Consider the following 10,230-nt stretch of genomic DNA (forward strand, 5'->3'; position numbering starts at 1 on the left):
TGTCCATCCGTGTTGTGTGTGTTGCTTTAAGAAAATGGGCAAGAAGACGGCATTAGCTAGGCACGCTGAAAAACAGACCTAAGTTATCGAGCCTGCAGCGACACAATGAGCTGTCGAGTTGGACCCGTGAATCAGGCCGTTTGCGAGACATGATGGAGTAGCAGATCACCTCTGGGGACGCAAAAAGCCTCGCCCCGATTCTGTTGTTGGATTATTTGCAGATGAGCAAACCCATCGCTCATGCTTCGAGACCAACAAAGAATTTAGGCTTCAGCTCAAGAACACTCTCCGGTATCTCTGGCTTTTCCCCAGATGCTCGTCACAGTCATTACAGTTTACCTCTTTCTTGTCTTTTACTGCTCACTCGACTCTGCATAATTTATGAGCGCTCCGTCCACAGACCCAATGACTTCTCTCGCATGTGACAGATATGGGTGGAAGCCTTGCAGTGCAGATATGGCCAGTATGGGGCTCATAAATCAACATTTATAGAAGCATTTCCCACTCATTCAGATGTCGAATGGTGCAATCCAAAGCCGGCTCTATGACAGCGATAAAAATGATGTAGTACTGGACTTGGGCCAGTGATGTTAGGATGAAGACTGGGATTTAAGGACAGATCAAGGATAACAATTACACCCAGGATGTCTGATAGTGTGTCCAAGGACAGAAAAAAGAGGCGCCGGGTAAAGTAAGAGAAATAAATTACTCACCGCAAGTGCAGACTAGCGCGATATTAAATACAGGTCTAAGGGCAGGGTATTAACTAAATTCAAGCAGGGGCCAGGTAGAGGAAAATCTCCCCCATGCAAAGGTCCGGAAAGCATCCAAATGTCTAACTCGCTTTATGAATTAGTGTGATAGTATATGAAGTAGCGTGTAGTCAACGTTCCTGCAGGTAATCAACAACGACTGCCAATCAGGATAAAAGAAAGTACGAATCCAAAAACAACCAACTACTGTTATGTCAATAACATTGAACTCTACAGATATACAGGTGAAATACTGTGGATATGTGTAATGTTCCTCTTCGGCTGATTATAAGATATAGATTTAGTATAATAGCTTTTGGAAAATATTGGGGCAGCTTAAAAGTGGCTTAAGTTGTAGTAGATCAAATTAAAGTGTAGCAGCAGCTTGAGTTTACTCTTTTTGCTTTGTTAACCGTTTCACATCATTGACTTAACAGTTCAAAGGCCGATTATTGAACAATATCAGTGCGGGTTTGGAACACATCATAACAATTGAGACGGTTTTAAAGTCTCGTCTTTCTTTCTCTCATATTGCAGCCCCTCACTCGAGCTTTTTTTTAATTCAGTGCGGAGAGATGTGGCGTGGAGCTTGTCGGCGTGCAGGAGGTTTAGACTGGCGCTGCAGATGGGTGTCAGGGGGCCTATTTCTTCATACAGGGCACATGCAACGTGCTCATGGTTAGCCTCGGTTAGCCTGCCCTGGAAGCGATATTTAGTGTTTAATTTTGATCCTGGGTGGCGACTGATCATATCTGGGGATGCTGAGACTCGCTATTTTTTGTGGAGCTCAGTTCTGACTTGAGAGGAATGTTAAAACTTGTAGTGGTTTGGCTCGATAGTGGCGTGTTTTGCCACTTTTAATGAGGCGCTGGTCTCCTGAAAAGATGAGACACACTGTTTGTGGCCTCGCCAGGGGCAGAGATGAACATGAATGAGTCCACCTCAGAGTTAAAAGCTCTGCGTTCCTCTTCACGCTGTGCGCAGCTTCCTCTTTCTGTGAGAAGAGCGCCATGTGTTAAGTATTTGTCCTCCCGTGTCTGCCGCTAACACGCCTGTTCACTCTCTCTCCACTTCTCTCCCTGTATCACTAATATTCTCTTCACTCACTTTCCCTCTCCACTTCTTCTCTGCCTGCTCTCGGCCTCTCGTCTCTTCTTCTGTGTTCTCTCCCTTGTATCGCTCGACTCGTCTCTTTCGCCCCCTTGTCGCGGAGGTTAAAATAGAATCCCCTATTAAAGTATTGATTATAGGTCCGGTCCGTACAGGTCGCGCTGGTGTCCGATCTATCGGAATCCCGGCGAGTTGCTCGTCCGTTTGCCATGACTGGCGCTGTCCTAAAGTATAACGTGTGTTGATGAAATATATAGGCTGGATTTCCGTATTCTCTCTAGGGCCATAGAGCGTAGATATGTTCAATTCTAACAACAGTGGAACCAGTTTTGCCCCCCTGAGGGACGCATATTAATCTACTAGGAACAATGGCATTCCTATTGATAAATAAATAATAGTTGATACCTCGGTCCGGGCAACATGGGATACTGTACAATGAAAACTCACCTGCGACATCAGTGGCTAAAAACATTTTAGTTAAAAATATTAGTTGCACTTTAGAAACCATCTTCAAACGCCAACTATCACAAGCTAACGCTAATTAGCAAACTCAGCTAACTAGGCGGCCCGAACTCTCAGTAACTGAGACGCCACATGAACAATCGTGTTATAAGCTTTTTTTATATATCATTTTTGCTCGGATCCTTGATTATATCTATCACACAAACTCCACAAGCCATTCCGCCTGAGCTCCATTGCTGGATACGTTAATAAAGGTCAGCGGCCTACTTTTGCTTGTTGTCCAGTTTTTGTAACGAAAGTCAATAATTATAATGGCAGTGTTGTCATTCCTTTTTATTGGAAAGAGCCGGATTATGAAAGTTTGTGTCTTAATTATTGCAAAAGTTATACTTATTAAACCTCAACTGACTTTAATCATAACACAGACTGAATACTCTTTTGCAGTGCTGAAGACAAGTCTGAATCACTAAAAATGGGTCAAGCCACATTCTGGCTATTTGTAATGTTTTTATGACCGGGGCCAGGGTGTGACTTGAGTTTTCCTAAATGGACCCCTTGATTCCCGAGGTTAAAGAGCCCGTGTGCATGAGCCCGTTTGTTTTCACAATGGAGTTAGGCGTAATAACGTGGTTCAATGGTAACAGTAGTATGTCTTAGACTACGCCTCGGTAAACAGGAAGCAAGCGCACGCATTACGGTGACACACGCGGGAATATAAAGAAGAGAATATAACCGTGATCCTGAGGAACACAGACACAGGCTAATTTACCAAGAAAGAGGAAAAATCTATTTGGGCCAATAGCCAAGATATTTCGTCCTCTGACTGAGGCCTTTTCTATTAATAGCCTGTGTCTGTGTTCCTCAGATCACGTTATATTTCTACTTCATTTATATTCGCTTCACTTAATCGCCTCGCTTCCTGTTTTACCGAGTAAGACAAACGATGTAGCCCATTGAACACGTATTAACGCCTTAACCCATTGTGAAACAAACGCTCAGTCACAGCCTCTTAATCTCGGGAATCAAGGGATCCATTTAAGAATCATATCACACCCTGGCCCCGAGCTCATTAACAACAATACAAATACGCCAGAAGTGCTGACCCTATTTTCGGATCCAGCTTGCTTTCAGCCACTGCAAAAGAGAGTCAGTCTGTGTTATGATCAAAAAAAGTTCTCAGTTGAAGTTAATAATGTATGAACTTTTGTAATAAATACAAGAACAAACTTTCATAATTCCCAGCCTCTTTCAATGAAAAGAATGAGCACACTGGACCATTATGTAATTATGATTTCGTCTACAAAAACTGACAAGCAAGCAAAAGTAAGGCCTACTTTATACGTATCCAGCAAGGACTACGGGAATAGCGCTTGCGAGTCTGTGTGGATATATAAATCAAAGGATGAGGCAAACAATGATCATAAAAAAAAGCTATAACACAGATTCTCCATGTGGCCGACTCCTATGTTACTGAATGTATGTTGGCCTAGTTATTTGCTGAGTTGCTAATAGTTAGCTTGGAATAAGTCTGGACGTTGAAAGATAGTTCCTAAAGTGCAACTAAATATTTTAACTAAAATGGTTTTAACCAACCTGATGTGCGCAGGTGAGTTTTTCATTGTACAGAATCCACTGTTGCCGACCGACGGTATCAACTATAGTTATCAAATAGGACCCATTTCTAGTAGATTAATATGGCGCCCTCAGGGGCAAAACTGGGTCCACTGTTGTTAGAATCTGAAACATATCAACCTCTAGCCCAAGAATAACAAATCCAAGCTATATATCACCAGGTTATACTTTAGACAGGGGTCGGCACAGGCGGACCGCGGTCCGATCGGACCCCAGACGCCGCCTGTACGGACCCGGACTATAATGCAATACATTCATAGGGGATTCCTATTTTAACCGCCGCCGACAGGGGCGATAAGAGACGAGTGAGCGATACAGGGAGAGAAACAAAGAAGAAGAAACGAGAGGCGCAGAGAGAAGCGGAGAAGGAAAGAGAGTGAAGAGAATAATTGTGAACAGGGGAAGGTGGGGAGGAGAGTGAACCAGGCGTGTTAGCGGCAGACAGGGAGAGACAAATAACTACCATGGCGCTCCCAAGAGAGGAAAGTGGACAGTGGAGAAACAGAGCGGTTTTAACCCTGAGTGGGACTCAATTCATGTCATCCCATGCCCCCTGCGGAGCACAGACCAGTGTGTCTTCATCTTCTCAGAGACCGTGGCCGCTTCATTAAAAGTGCAAACGCGCCACTATGAACAAAACACTAAAGGTTTTAACATTCCCTCTCAAAGTCAGAACTGAGCTCACAAAAAATAGGCAGTTCAGATCCCGATATGATCAGTCACCGAGGCATCAAAATAAACTAAAATTCCTCGGTCCAGCGCAGGCTAACCGAGGCTAACCGCAATGAGCACGGTGCATGTGTGCTAATGAGAATGGCTGACACCATTGCAGCCAGATTAAACTCCCTGGCAGACAGCTCCAGCTCAATCCTCGGCACTGAATTAAAAAAGTGAGTGGAGGGGCTGCAATAATGAGAGGGAACAGAAGAGAAACTTTAAAACTGGTTCAATTGTTATGATGTGTAAGACTGATATTGTTCAAAATCGGCTGAAACTGTTAAGTCATGATGTGAAAGTGGTAACAAGAAAAAGAGAAACTCAAAAGCTGCTGCTACACTTTATTTTGATTTATCATAAAATTAAGCACTTTGTAAGATGCACATTTTCAAAGCTATTATATTTAAATTATATTTAAATGCAGCCCGAGAGGAACATTACACATATCCACAGTATTTACTGTATATCTGTAGAGTTCAATGTTAATTGACAATACATATTGTTGTTTTTGAATTGTACTTTCTTTATTTGATTGGCAGTCAGTTGTTGATTACATGCAGACGTTGATACAGCTACTTCAATATATATCACACTAATTCATAAAGCGAGTTAGACATTTTGATGTTCCGGACCTTTGCATGGGGAGATTTTCTCTAACTGGACCTCGTTGAATTTTAGTTGAATACCCCTGCCTTAGACTGTATTTAATATCGACGTAGTCTGCATTGCGGTGAGATTATTTTCTTATTTAGCCTCTTTCTGTCCTTGGAACACATATCAGACATCTGGGTGTAATTGTTATCCTTGATCCTGTCCTTAAATCCCAGTTCTTCATCCCTAACATCACTGGCCACAGTCCAGTACTACATCATTTTTATCGCTGGTATAGAGTGGGCTTTGATTGCACATTCGACATCTGAATGAGTGGGAAATGCTTCTATAAATGTTGATTTATGAGCCCCATACTGGCCATATCTGCACTGCAGGCTTCCCCCCCATATCTGGGTCACCTGACGAGAGAGTAATGGGTCTGTGGGACGGAGCGCCTCATAAATTATGCAGAGTCAGAGAGCAGTAAAAGACAAAGAAAGAGGTAAATGTATGACTGTGACGAGCATCTGGGGAAAAAGCCAGAGATAGAGAGTGTGTCTGAGACTGAAGCATATTCTTTGTTGGTCTGAAATGAGTCGATGGGTTTGTCATCTGCAAATAATCCAAACAACAGAATCGGGGCAGAGGTTTTGCGTCCCAGAGGTGATGCTATCCATCATGTTGCAAAGCTGATTCACGGGTCACAAACTGACAGCTCATTGTGTGCTGCAGGGCTCGATACTTAGGTCTGTTTTTCAGCGTGCTAGTATGCGTCTTCTTGAACCATTTTTAAGCCACAGGATGGACAATCAAAGCCTGGGAGCTAGGCTTGGACAGAGCAAATGAAAGTGTGTGTGTGTGTGTGGGGGGGGGAGCATTTAAGGATAGCACTCAATGGAAAACCAGTGTAATTTTCTGAGGGACTGTCAGTTATGATTGAGTTGATCCCTGAGCATCAGCATCGTTGACAGGAACTGACTTGAACCCAGCACATTAAATAACATCTGTCTCTAAGGCTGGTTGAGAAACACATATTTATACCTAATTGTTTCTCCACTGCTTTGCTAAAGTTAAACTAGCTTTTACTACCACCACCTTATTACCCTGTTACCCACTGTACTTGACATTTTGGCCTCACATCCCCATTATGCACATGAGTGTGCTTGGCCAGCTATAACTAATGGTGCTTACACATTAAAGGAGCTGTGGGGCAGTTTGAGTCAGATAGTTCAGATCCTGCTTCATTAGATGCCCGTTCAGAAGATTTCATGGTGACCGCGAGAGGTGGGAAGTAGTGGAGTACAAATACTTTGTCACCGTACTTAAGTACATTTTTCTGGTATCAGTACTTTACTCCACTACTTATTTTTCTGACGACTTTTTACTTTCTACTTCTTACAATTTGAACACAAATACCTGTACTTTCTACTTCTTACATTTTGAACACAAATACCTGTACTTTCTACTTCTTACACTTTGAACACAAATACCTGTACTTTCTACTTCTTACATGTTGAACACAAATACCTGTACTTTCTACTTCTCACATTTTCCAAACAGGCTGGTTCCTTTAGTTTGAATGTGTGTTTGGTGACGTGATCATTATTATTTAGAGTCATTGCGTGCCTATTGATTTGAACACGATCCGTGTATCCATCATTTCCTGGTCTTCTCTAAAGAAGAGGGACCAATGAAAACGTTGTCATGTTGCCGTTGTTCAGCATGGAAACATTCATTAGCTAACAATGACATTATTGTTCTATTGATATAAAGGGAGGTCAGGTACTCTTTAAAACAGCTGCTAGTTATGGGTACTTTTTACTGAAGTACATTTCAAAGCCTCTTTAATTTGACTTGAGTAAAGAAGTTACTTTTGCCATCTCTGGTGACCTCCACCCTCAACACTTTGAACTGTCGTTGTAAAATCCCGAGGAGGCAGGAGCGTTTTTAAGGATTCTGTCCAGATGGAGCGTGAAGAAGTATTCCCTTCATCTTCCTCCTCTACCTAATGAGGCGCTCCGCTTCAGCATGTGGGCGTCTTTTTTCGTGAGTCTTCGTGAGCCTCGGGCGCCAATCTGTAAGCTTGTGACTCTGTCAAACCGTCAGAGTGCTGCAGATTCCTCTCTGTCTCTCTCTATGATGCCTAAACAAGGCTAACATGCAAACACTTCTAAACAACTCATAAAGCCAAATACATCCTCACACACTCTTCTCAAGTCAAGTGAATTCTATTTATATCACAGAAAATCACAATAAGCCTGTGTCCTTTGACCCGTTACATTGACAAGATCTCAATGTCTAGCCTAAAGCGTTTTAAGCAGAAATGATATGTTCAAAGGCAAGGAACTTGATACGTGAATGCAGTTTTCCCAGCAATATAAAGCAGATATTAGAGAGGGAATAATGTCCTCTTGTGACAATGTGAATCGCTTACAAAATCCAGTATGCAAATGGTATTATGGGAGTGCATGTTGAGGTTCATAGGATTCAATGATTTATTTTAGTTTTAGGTGTCAAATTGGTATCGAGAATCATGGAATTCTACTCATATCAGTATTGACTTTTCTGGTATGGTAACATCTCTAACTGTCTTGCTTAATTGGTGCATTGTTTGGACTGAAAACAAAGTGATATGAGTTTCTTACCAAGTTGAAAGTCCTTTAATAATCCTAAATCCCAACATTAAACACTGGATTTTTACACACTAAATTGAGATCTCTTTCTTACCAAATATTCCTAAACGCCTCATATTTCCCAGAAATCAAATAATAGTGCCTATTACAATCTAGTACACATGTGTCAAACTCAAGGCCCGGGGGCCAAATCAGGCCCTTGGTGGATTTCATTTCGGCCCGCAGGATAATTTCTAATTACTGTTAGATCTGACCCGCCGGTATATTGCACGCACACCTTCACTCCATCCTGAGGGTCTCCTCAGCTCAGAGCCTGAGCCCAAACATTGATGACCTTGCACCCAAGATGAGATGCCAAGTATCTGAACTAGCATCACAGAGCAGCACACTGAGTTTAATGGATGTTTCCTTCTGCACTTTCTCTCTCACGACAACAGGGCATGTTTGGTTTCTCTTTGAGGGAAATAGTTTTGTTGAAGCTGTTGTTGGCCTGTGGGAAAATGTACTCATAAGAAATGACTCAGGAGAAGCTGCAGATAGAGCCATAAGAAATGAATGCAACTGATTATTTAATGTTTAATGTTGTTTTTATAGGCAATCATTTAAGCTTTGTTAGTTCCAGGTTTAATATGTGCAATAAGTTCATTTCAATAAGTTCTGCAATAAACATTGAACCAGTCCGGCCCTCCACTAGTACAGATTTTTTTATTTTGGCCCAGTGTGTATTTGAGTTTGACACCCCTGATCTAGTACATAGCAGGTTCACACAGATGAGGAGAATTCATACAGAGGGACATACTGTAGCTATAATGATATGACTGTATCAAGTATGCGATACACTAAAACACCAAAACACCATTAACTGACACTTTATATCCGAAATCGGCAGAAAACTGTGCGAAAACAACCAGGAAACTCACATATTTATAATAAGAATTGGTTGTAGTGAGGATGAGAACAGAGAGAGCGATGCTGATGGTGGTTTGCCTGGACTGCAGCCATCACCTTTAATAGAAGCGACCAGATTAAATGGTCTTCTGGTGCCAGACTGGAGTCCCACAGCCATTTGTCTCCTTAACGGTTGGGTCATGTTTACTCCGTCTGCTGCCATTGACTGAGGTCTGTGTTGTTAGTAAGTTGTCCGCTGGTCTAGACTGCATATGAAAATATTTTAGTTGCACACTGTCGTTTTTCTGCACCACCAACAATTGCACATATATTCATTTTGAACACTGTCTTCATATTTTGACAGGACACATTCTTACTTCCCATCTCTATCTCCAAAACCTGCTTTTAGAGTTTGTTCTATTATTGAAGCAGACGGCAACTTCCTCCATTCATTTCCCTCAGGCACAAATAAGTTGGAATTAATTGTACCTAGTCTGCACCCCTGCCTGTGCTCACTTCAGCATTAATAATAAACACTGTTAAATCTAATGCCTTAAAAGTAAGAAATGTCCCTGTTTCCTAAAAAGTATTACAAATATTGGAGAAAAAGTTAAACAGTAAAAAAAAAAAGGAACATGAAACATTTCAACTTCAGGATATTTTAGGTGATGGGATAGAAAAATGATATTAGTTTTATTGAACAGTTAGTTTAATTTATGGGAATATTCCACATCAAAATACAACAAAATATGGACTGACTCCAGGGTTTCAGACATTTCAACAACCAGAGTATGACGCCAATACAAAATACATGTTAATTAAAGAAGCAATAATGACTTAACTTGTTGTTGCGTGAATTTAGACCGTCATATGTGTTCATAACTGGAGTAGACTCGAGTTGTTAATAAGGCAGTGTCCCCGTTGAATTATTTCATAAATCAAAATTTGTTTCTAATATTTATTTTTTTGGTTAGAGAAAACAAGCATTGTGAGGTTTTTTAGCTTTTTCTCCTAAAATGTCTGACAGCCGATTCTAAAAATGAAGCTATGAGAGCTGTGGGACTCAACCAAATTAGTAAAAATGTCCATGAAACCAGAACAATGAGATCAATAAATAATGAACGAATTTAGGATTTGGTGGTATCGAACCATTAAATAACGCTACGCTCACCCTTTCTTTTATAAGACTGCGTTTTACCATCATTTCTGATCACTATTTTCGCCTCGAGGTAACATAAAAGTGACCCATCTCACATTAACGCATGAAATGAAATATTGTTATTGTAAAAAATATTGATTTCAGACCCTTTAACATTGACTGGTGGTTTTCAAATAATAGGTCGTGGTCTATGAAGGGCCTAATTTGACAAACATGACTTATTCTCATGCAGGTTTGCTACCTGTCACTTGCATTGCTTTACACTGTCATCCAATGAATGACAGCC

The sequence above is a fragment of the Notothenia coriiceps genome, unplaced genomic scaffold (assembly GCF_000735185.1).
Source record: "Notothenia coriiceps isolate Sejong01 unplaced genomic scaffold, NC01 NC01_scaffold00000339, whole genome shotgun sequence".
Lineage (NCBI taxonomy): Eukaryota > Metazoa > Chordata > Actinopteri > Perciformes > Nototheniidae > Notothenia > Notothenia coriiceps.